The sequence below is a fragment of the Leopardus geoffroyi genome, chromosome C2 (genome assembly GCF_018350155.1).
Source record: "Leopardus geoffroyi isolate Oge1 chromosome C2, O.geoffroyi_Oge1_pat1.0, whole genome shotgun sequence".
NCBI lineage: Eukaryota > Metazoa > Chordata > Mammalia > Carnivora > Felidae > Leopardus > Leopardus geoffroyi.
In genome coordinates this window covers 21,807,436-21,817,826 of record NC_059333.1, presented here as the reverse complement: position 1 = coordinate 21,817,826, position 10,391 = coordinate 21,807,436, and positions in this window count along the sequence as shown.

Here is a 10,391-nt window from a genome sequence, read left to right as displayed (position 1 = left end):
TTATACTCACTAGACTAGCATTTGCTTTTCTGTCTCCTAAAAACCTATGCCTTAAAAGTAAATGGTTATTTATGTAAGAACAGGAAAACATTATCATATTAAATTTATTTTTGGTATCATTTATAAGGAAATAATGTATTGTTTTTATAAAATTTAATTACCTAAAATGTTATTACTATTAAATAATACATTTTAAATTGCTGAATATAAATGGTTCATCATGACATTCATAGAATCACTTTACCAACTATATAAATATATTTTGAAACAATTCCACATGACATATTAGGCAAATACTTTTTAACCTCAGGGCAACAAGTTTTCATATTACTTTTTTCTGTGTTTCACTCTATTTTGATTTTCTTACGCCACAGGCAAATAGAACATTTGCTATTCACATTTGTTTTCACTTTTATTATGCCTATTTTGAATTTACTCAAAGGTATAATGTATTGAACTATCATATCCTAAAATGAATCGAAATAATTAAAATGTAAAGGAAAGCTTACTCTATGTAATTTAAGTTAGTTCAACAAGACAGATTTATTTGATTCTGATTTGTCATATAAGTTCAATAAGAACAGTATGAATCTGTCATGGAACCCCTTCATAACTTTGCATTTGAATTATTTAACCTAAAATAAGCAATAATCCATGTTTAAATTAAGTGTCACCCATTAATAGGTCAATATATTAAATAAAAACTGGGGATAAACCCTGTATTAGTTGGCTAAAACTGCCCTAACAGAGTATCATAAACTGGGTAGATAAGATCAAGGTAACTATAGGGTTGAGTCTTTCTGAAGGTTGTGAGGAAGAATGTGTTCCATGTCTCTCTTCTAGCTTCTGGTGATTTGCTGGCAATTTTTGGCATTTTTTTTTAGTTCATGCAGCATCACTTCAACCTTCACAAAACATCCCCCCTGTGATTCTGCCTCTGTCCTGAATTTCCCTTTTACTAAGGACAGAGCCATCTTGGATTAGGGCCAGCCCTAATCTTAACTGGATCATCTGCGAAGACTCTATTTCCATAAAAGATCACATTCACAGGTACTAAGGAGGTAGGACTTCATCATCTTCGGGGGGGGGGGGGACACAGTGCATTACATTATATTCCCTTTTTCCAATATAGTGAGCTTCAGATATTAATACTACATCTCCAAAGGTTAACCCACTGAAACTTCCTCTCCAGTTACGAGTTGATTTTAAGATTATGATTGGGGTGAAGAAAGGTTTTCTTAGTTTTTCAACCTTAGTTGATATCAAAGCCTAGTTTCCCATCAAGTATGGCTCTGGGAATTTTAACACGAATCTGGTAGCTGTATTTCCTCATTTATTGTTCTTTTGGGAGCCCTGTAAAGAAGAGGTGTGATTAGTAAGTACTTACAGTTGTGGTCCTGGAAACTCATGATTCAACATATGATTATCCTTAATGACCGTTAGTAAGATACGTTTTGTTTGTTTGTTTGTTTGTTTGTTTTTGAGATTTGTCTTTGAAATGCCTAAACATGGCCCGTTACCTGGAAATAATTTCAAAAATGTGCTGGGTAACTATAGAAGTATTCCCATCTGAGATCAAAAAATCATAAATGAAAAATGTATTTCCTATGCTAAATTTAAATTTTTTTTCAACGTTTATTTATTTTTGGGACAGAGAGAGACAGAGCATGAACGGGGGAGGGGCAGAGAGAGAGGGAGACACAGAATCGGAAACAGGCTCCAGGCTCTGAGCCATCAGCCCAGAGCCTGACGCGGGGCCCGAACTCACGGACCGCGAGATCGTGACCTGGCTGAAGTCGGACGCTTAACCGACTGCGCCACCCAGGCGCCCCTCCTATGCTAAATTTAGAGACAAAGGGCATTGCACGGATATAATCTGTCTTATTATGACTTACTTCCCAAGGACAATATGAGGGACCTGGTTGCAATTGAGCACACAGTATTAGTACTTAGGTATTTGACATTTCTCTAGAGGACACACAAGCCTAGTGGAGCTACAGCAGTAACTCTAGAGCACATATTTCAACCTGGAGTGATGAGTGGGGAACAAGGGGTGAGAAAGTCAAACCATCTCATCCATTATCTCCACCTCCTCCTGAATGAACAGACTTATTCTAAAATCTCAGGGGTCAAGAATGGCTAATTGGCATAAGCCATTAGGTTAAAATAAGGACACCTAGAATTAACTATCCGTAATGATGGAGCAGTGGTGACTCTTCTTTTGTTCCTTTTCACTTTGTTTTAATCCCTTATTTGATGTTATGGGAATGGCCAAACACTGTAAAATCTGAGCTCAACAAAAAATAAATTTCTGCCGAGGAGGCCTGGTGAATTTAAGGATTTCGGCTCTAGTTCCTAATGGGCTCCTATACTGAGGAAATTTTATGAACCATCCCCCATGCCTGGCAGCTATTCTCCAAGAAGTACCTTAAGTGACCTTAAGTGTCATTAAACATGTGCGTTCTGGATCAAGATTGCTAGATGCTGCTAATGTAGGGTCTGTGAAAAAACTGGCACCTGTAAAGGCTTTCTTAGATAAGGAAAGGCTTTTGAAAGTCAAGAAGATTGGGCTGTGACTGAAGAATGAGCTGGTGCTCCCCAGGCGGTGGAGGAGGGGACTGTTGAAGGTATTGCAATAGTCAAGGAGGCACTTGATGTGCTCAGGGAACTAGAGTGGTTGAGTAACGTTAAGGAAGGAGAGTGTTTCAGAGGTTTTGGGCACAGAGGAAATTAGCAGTTATGTAATGATTCGCCTTGATTGCATGTGTTTTAAACAGTGCAGTAGTTTATTCACATTCAGGTCTGTCTGGCAGACAGAGAATCAATTAGGGGGGTGGTAGAAGTAAGAGAAAAAACAAAACATGATTCTGCTATCAACTACAGAAATAAAAGAAGGATAGAAATATGGTATTCAATAGATACCTGAGCTAAGAGACAAGGTAACAGACTGGTTAAGACTAGAAGCTCTGGAAGATGATAGACCTAGGTTCAAAATCAGCATCATTGGTTCCTACACTCCTCTGCCCTCCTTCTCTTTTAAACAAGTCCCAGTATATGCAGAAGGACTTAAATCATACAATATATGTCCCTTAACACAAAGGAATTAAATTGGAAATATATAACAAAGAAACAAGACAATGTCACAACGATGTGGGAATTTAACAACACTACTCTTACTTAAAAAAAATAAAAAATAAAATCGTTCTCTGGCAACCAATGTTTTATTTATGATGAAAGAGTCACCTGTGGAGAAAAATTGTTTATTTTGATAAAAATATATTAATAAAATGAAGGTATGTCAAACAATTCTCTCTTGTAATCTTATTTTCAGGGTAATACCTGGAAAACAATAATTATTTTTTTTTTTAGATAGACTTCCAGCTACTTATTATGTTTCATCCCTTGTAATTCCTTGGGTCAACATTGTAAGAATAACTGTAAGTTACTTTATCATATTCTCTAATTTCATGTTGGTTCAATACTAATTGGATGAATCTATGGGCAACCAGCTTATTTTGCTTGTGTATGTGATGGTGCTACAGCTGAATAGTAGGCAATCCCACGAATCCGTTCATCTGGAATGGTGCTTGAAAATGCTTCGTTCCTCACTGGTGCGTGTACATCCTCTCCAGAACTTTTCATTGAGTAAAGGAAGATGATTCTCTTCGTATTTGTAAAACACAGATTAGTAATTTTTTTCCCCATTGAGAATAAATACTAAGACACCCATATGCTTACTGCTTACATCATTCATATTTTTCATAGTCAGAAAGACTGTGAAGAGTAGCATCCTAGATAATCTAACTCTATATTAGTTTGGGATGGTCATCATAAAAAAGGCTCACAAATTGAGTGTCTTAAAAAACTGATTTATTGTCTTATAGCTCTGGAGTCTAGAAGTCTGAGATCAAGTGGCTGGCAAGGTTGGTATCCTCTGAGTGTTGCGAGGGAGAAATGCACGTGGCATTCTCCCTGTGTGCAGGTCTGTGTTCACATTTCCCCTTTTTGTAAGGCCAGAATTCATTTTGGGGCAGGACTATCTCTACCACAGTAGGGCCTCATCTTAATTGTATCTGCGATTGCATATTTCCAAATAAGGTCATATTCTGAGGTCCTGAGAGTTAGAACCTCACTATATGAATTTCAGGGTGATATGATTCAACTCCTAACAAACTTGAAATTTAAATTGTATTATGTCCTTTTTAAAAATTGTGTTTCACATTTCATATGACAACAGGTTTTATAGTCTTAAGTTTGTTCTGTATACAAAACTACTGTGTTTTTACATTACCGTGACGGTAAGTCAAAAAATAAATAAAAACCAACATAATGAAAGCTGTGTATATGGTAGTCCCTAGCTGAGCATAACTCAAGGATTACCTTATGAAATGCTCACTGTACCCATATGGAAAATACTATTTATTTATTCATACAGTTGGCTAGAAAACTGGAACCTCAAATTGTCAAATAATCTTTCCCAACTTATCACTTACCCCATGGCAGGTCTGCATGCCAAATGCCATGTCCTTAACTACGCTCATCTGTCTATAGTCTCCCAAAAATCAAGCAGTAGATCTAAGAAATATTGATGTATAAGTCACCCATTGCCTGAAAACTGGCAGGGCACATTACAAAATAGAATTATTTTAAAATAAGATCACAATAGGATCTAAGGTCCACTTGGATAGAAGCTGTTTATCTTCACACATCCTTCGTTAAAATATATGTGAATGCCTAATATTAAAACAACAACAAAAAGCAAATGAGTGTATAAATTTTAAAGCTGAGGTGTAAACCATGGAGGTCTGTTTCTAAAGGGTGCTATTTTGGTCATTAGGCCCCTGGAAGAAACACTGGTCAGTTAGGAGATGCTGTAAAAGACAGATGTATCCCATTTGTAACATAATTCTCCATATTGAAGGAATAACAGCACAAGTTATTTTTAGAGTGCCAAATGCTTTCACTCTATTTTTTTATGATTGTCATGTAATATCCACAACTTAGAGGAAATATGTTTAGTCTCATTTGATACCTGAAACAGACAGAAAAAAAAAATCATGTGTGTGCCCCCCCCCCCATAGTTACTTCACAGAAATAAAAGTGAAATAATGTTTAACTATGAATCTAATGTTATCCTTATTGAACCGCATTACTCCAAAATCCCCACCCGTTGCTGTTTGGTTTTAAGCACAGAGGTAAAAGATTTCTGTTTTAAAGCTTTTATATGATTCCATAGAAATAAATCCAAAGCTGTCCCTCACATCTTGTGATTTTAGGTCATAACAAGATTCAGATATAGCTGTATTTTAGGGTTACAGATTCATGGTTACATTCAGGTTTTATCTCACTTCACTGATAATTACAGTTACAAAAAACTGTCAGGTAATTTCTGTTTTAAAATTACAAGCAACAGAGTTTGCAACCGTCTTTGATCTTTGCAGCAGTATACCAATGAAATTAATGAAATTAACCCAGATATTTTCCTCCCAAAATTCTTGCAAATAATTATAATTGAGTTCACTTTGCTAACCTTAATTCGCATTGTTTTCTCTGATGAGTAATTAACACTTATTAATTGTTTAGACTTCCGGCTTATTAATGTTAAAACTGGATGTAGTGTAACTTGATCTTTTGTTACTGATTTCAAAAATTATCAACTCCAAAATGTGAAGTCAAAATAGTCTTGGGAAAAATAAATGTGAGTTAAAAAGAGGCAGCAGTAACCACAAGAAAGATCTGAGCACTGAATTGTGATATAAGAGCAAATATTGTGGGAAGAAATGTGTGAGGTTTTCTTTTATTTCCTAAATAGAATGTTTATTTTATTTTATTTTTTTTATTTTTAATTTTTTTTTCAACGTTTATTTATTTTTGGGACAGAGAGAGACAGAGCATGAACGGGGCAGGGGCAGAGAGAGAGGGAGACACAGAATCGGAAACAGGCTCCAGGCTCCGAGCCATCAGCCCAGAGCCTGACGCGGGGCTCGAACTCACAGACCGCGAGATCGTGACCTGGCTGAAGTCGGACGCTTAACCGACTGCGCCACCCAGGCGCCCCTAGAATGTTTATTTTTACATGTGTATGTTGGTTTTATTTTTAAAGCTAGCCAAATGGAGTTATCATTAATTTTATGATTTCTATGTTTTCTTTACCTAGCACTTTTAGAAATATATCTCTATTTCCATAATTAAAAAAAAACACCTTTTACTAAAGTAGTTTTGTAAATTTTATTTTTTAAATTTTGTAGTAGGGGGGTTTTATTTGATAAAATTATATTGGCTATTTATTCAGTATCTGGTCACAGTGAAATAAATGAAACATTAATTTTCAGCAATATTTTCCTTTCTTTTTTTTCAGTAATATTTTCTAACTTTTCTCAGCTAATGTCACTTAGCTGAAAACAACATGTTTTGTATAGCAGTTTTTATGACATAAACTTAGTGTCTTGTAAATACTTTCATGCTTATCACAAAGCTTGTGAAGATCACACCCTTCACTTCAGGGTCTGTGTTGTGTGAAAAGATTCCTTTAAATTAGAAAAAAAAAATAGCTGCTTTTACAATCTAAAATGTCCATATCATAAAAGAACACTCAACTTGTGTAAGATTGTTTCTAAAAGGACATGTCAGCTGCAGTGAAGTTCAATGCGTGTGGCAAATGTTAGATGGGCACTAATTTTTTTTATTTAAAAAAAGTTAATGTTTTATTTATTTTTAAGACAGAGAAAGACAGAACGTGAGTGCATATGGAGGAGAGAGAGAGGGAGACACAGAATCGGAAGCAGGCTCCAGGCTCTGAGCTGTCAGAACAGAGCCTGGTGCGGGGCTCAAACTCACGAACTGTGAGATGACCTGAGCCGAAGTCAGACGCTCAACTGACTGAGCCACCTGGGTGCCCCTAACTTTTTTAAATTAAAAAAAGACTCATTAATTTTATGTTTGTCAGCACAATAACCTCAATATGTCCACCAAATAATGGCCTTAATGTCACTAAATATCTGTAGATCTGGAAATAAGTATCATAAAACATCTTTCTCTTGACTACATTTTTTACTTCCTACCTACCACCCATGAAAAGAGAACAACTAGTGTTTAACCAAGGATGAAGAAAAGGTAACAATTTTTATTTATATAAATCCAGAAATTATACATTTTTATGCAAATTAGGACGTTTTACACTTCTAGAACAAGTAGCACCAGGAAAAACCATCCTAGTTAAAGATCTCAGCATGTAAAATTATATTAGTTTTTTTTTTCCTTAATATTGACCTAGGACTTGTCTTGTTTTGCAACTCACTTCCTGCCTCCACTTGCTCCAGGTACAGATACTGATGCTCATGAGAAGAACACATTTCATTATTAATGTATGCACACGTGTCTGCGTGATTTATGGAGAGAAGAAGAGGTCAAACAGGTAAGCTAAAGAAGATGGTGGGATACGGGAAAATGAGAACCAAAATATTTACCATCCATAGTAGCTTAATCTCCATAGAGAAAAATATCCTAATAAAGGACTAACCATACCCCCAAAAAGTATAACCAGTGTTTTAAGTGTCCAAGGAACAGAAAGAAAAACAGATCATATGTAGTCTCAAGGCACAATTACAACAAATTCCTAAAATGTAGAAATATGCTATGTAACTATTTACACTAAAATAAAATGTCAATAACAATCAGATACAGAAGATAAAACTTATTATATGATAATAATCATACAACTAATTCATAGATCAAATAAAGATGGTGAGAATACAAACGTGCATGTGCACAGACACATGTAATTAAAACACTACAGATCAGGGGTGCCTGGCTGGCTCAGTCGAGTATGCATCTGACTCTTAATTTGGCCCAGGTCATGAACTCTTTGTTCCTTGGTTTGAACCCTTCTTGGAGCTCTGAGCTGACAGTGGGGAGCCTGCTGGGGATTCTCTCTCTTCCCCCTCTCTCTCTGATGCTTCCCTGCTCGCTCGCTCTCTCTGTTTCTTTCTCAAATGAATAAAATAAACTTTAAATAAATAAATAAATAAATAAATAAATAAATAAATAAAACACTATGGATCAGTGCTAGTGGAATATAAAGCTAAATAAAGAAAAACAATAACAATATTAAAAAGGTTAATTAAAATGTTTTTAATGCATCGATTTTAAATATTTAACAAAGAAAAACAAAAAACAAAGACAGCTACAACCTATGGAAGACTTGGGAAGCAATCAAAGACAAAGGTAGAAAACCGTAAACTATAAAATAAAGTAAATGGATATACATACACATATATATTTTTTCCATTATATGGTACCATCACTTGAATTGTGGTATATTTTTGTGAGTAAGGATAATGGTTCTTGAGACCATGTCAATATGACCTGACCAATCAGGATATTCAATCTTGCTGGAAGGTTTTTCCAAATCACAACAAAGACTAAACCAAGAATTTTCAGATTCATCAATTGCTACCCACTTTGCAATAGGACTTTGTAAAATTGTGTTTTTAGGTAATTAAATGCCCAGGACAGATCATAAATATCTTGAGGCTAAAGGTTGTATTCACCTTCAGTTCTATTTTAAATTTCTACCATTAAAAAAAAATAAGTTTCTTTAGTTTTTGAGTGAGCAAGAGGGAGAGGGGGAGCAGGGGACGGGCAGAGAGAGAGAGGGAAAGAGAGAGTCTCAAGCAGGCTCCACACTGTCAGCGCAGACCCTAATGTGGGGCTCGAACTCATGAACCATGAAGTTGTGACCTGAGCCGAAATCAAGAGTTGGATGCTTAACCTACTGAGCCACCCAAGTGCCCCTTAAATTTCTTCCCCTTAAAAAGAAGAGTTGGTATGAAAGACAAACCAATTAAACAGATAATGAAAAGAATGGTATATATATTTTGGACCGAGTTTCCTTTTTTTAAAAAACTCATCTGAATTTTGTGAGAATGTATCGCAGTGCAAAGACATATTGGAGGAGAAAATAATCAAGAGGAGCAATGGGTTTGATGAAGGGAAAATTTCTGTCTTGGAAATGAATTTCGGATAGATGATTTTTTAAGAGATAGTCTTCCGTTAAGAGCCATTAAAACCCTTTCTCTCTTTTTTTAAATATAAAATTTATTGTCAAATTGGTTTCCATACAACACCCAGTGCTTATCCCAACAGGTGCCCTCCTCAATACCCATCACCCACCCACATGCCCTCCAACCCCCCCATCAACCCTCAGTTTATTCTCAGTTTTTAAGAGTCTCTTATGGTTTGACTCTCTCCCTCTTTAACTTTTTTTTTCTTCCCCTCCCCCATGGTCTTCTGTTAAGTTTCTCAGGATCCACATAAGAGTGAAAACATATGGTATCTGTCTTTGTACCACTTATTTCACTTAGCATAACACTCTCCAGTTCCATCCACGTTGCTACAAAAGGCAATATTTCATTCTTTCCCATTGCCATAGGGCACTTGTACCCCAATGTTTATAGCAGCACTTTCAACAATAGCCAAATCATGGAAAACCCTTTCTCTTAATTTCACTCATTATGAAATCTCAAGGGTGGGAAGGTCGGCAGATGGAGGGGCTCACTCAGTCCCTGTGGATGGGAGAGGCGGGCTATGTACCACAGATGTGAGTCCCTGCTCCAGCAGACCCTCTTCCGCTTCGGCTCTACCTTCCTAAAACACAAATATGGATGGCTTTGCCATTGGGTCTCAGCTATTTTGAGCTTGGTTGCTAAAATTTATTACTTACAGTCATGTATTTAGATGCTTGGAAATTCCTGGAGGTTTTTGATAGGGCAGAGATCCATTGCAGCCCTAATATTGTCATCGTGTACTACTGTTAGATACAAATGTGCTCCTGATCCTGTACCTCTTAAAATTAGATATTTGCGGATATGTGTGTGTATGTGTTTATGGAGCTCATACATTTAAACATTAGAAGCTGAATACACTTTCTAAAAGCCAAAGAGATATCAAAGAAAAGCTAGAACTACACAGTAAAAGCAGAAGGAAAAAAAAAAAAAAAAAGAAACAAACAAAAACAGATTTTATTTAGGACTAACACAATAGAGGAAAAGAGACCCCGGAATATAGGGGACTAATAGGAGTTTACAGCTAAGGAGTGGCGTAGGGGTCAGTGGATGTGGAATTATCATGAGAAAACATCAAGGGTGAGGGGGATTCTGGTCAAACCATTTTAACAGCATTTTTTTGTTGAAGACAGTCCAGTGTGATTAGGCACCACCAGGGCAATGGTGAAGGTGGAGGCATTGATAAGATATCAAGGATGATCCTTTATCAAGAGTTGGGGTGGGGCACCTGGGTGGCTCAGTCAGTTAAGTGTCCAACTTCAGCTCAGGTCATGATCTCGCAGTTCATGAGTTCGAGACCCTCATTGGGTTCTGTGCTGCCAGCTCAGA